Here is an 893-nt window from a genome sequence, read left to right as displayed (position 1 = left end):
TATATATCTTTCCTTTCCTGAGCGTCCAATAACAATATTCGTATCACGTCCTCACTTTGTTGTTTTTTTGTTATTGTTTTTTTGAACTTATATATATATATATATATATATATATATTTGACGGCCTTCTTTAGGTTCCTCCTTGAGGCTATGGTGGTAGAAAACACCTGTTATCTAAAGTGTATTATACATGTCTCCGATGACAAAGAAAGTATGCTGTTGTTGATGACATCTCAACACAGGAGTGAAACCTGTTCAGCTGATACAGCTCTTATTTACCTGTGAAGTTATTGTAAGTAAATTTATGGCATTAAAATCAGTCATTATATACAAATGTTGGCAACAAAAATCCATAGATGCATATATATATTATAGAATATGTTCTATGTTGCAGAATGGCATGGCATTAAAGAAGAATACCATTAATATGCCAATAATTTATGTGTATATGTGTGTATGTATGTGTCTGTGTGTATATATATGTAAGAATTGTGTATATATGTATGTGTGTGTATGTATATGTACGTGATATATGTGTGCGTATTTTACATACGTGTATATGTATATACATGTATGCGTAATATGTGTATGTATGGATGCATGTGTGTGCATATGTACGTATGTATGTGTGTGTACATGTACGTATATATGCGTGTATGTATTTATATGTATGTGTATGTTTGCATTTATGCGTATGTATTATGTTTGTATGTAAAATTAGGAGCAAGGATCCATAGTTGGGGAAAGTAAGACAGCAAAATATAATATAGAAAAACAATCTTTTAAAATATTAAGGGAAAAAATGTAAAGAGAGGAAGATTCACGATAGAGTAAAAAGGTAGACAGAAGAATTGAAGGAGAAAGAAAAACACAAAACAAATAGAGAGATAAAT

The sequence above is a fragment of the Octopus bimaculoides genome, chromosome 16 (assembly GCF_001194135.2).
Source record: "Octopus bimaculoides isolate UCB-OBI-ISO-001 chromosome 16, ASM119413v2, whole genome shotgun sequence".
NCBI lineage: Eukaryota > Metazoa > Mollusca > Cephalopoda > Octopoda > Octopodidae > Octopus > Octopus bimaculoides.
The sequence above is the reverse complement of the archived record's forward strand: the minus strand, read 5'-3'. Positions refer to the sequence as shown.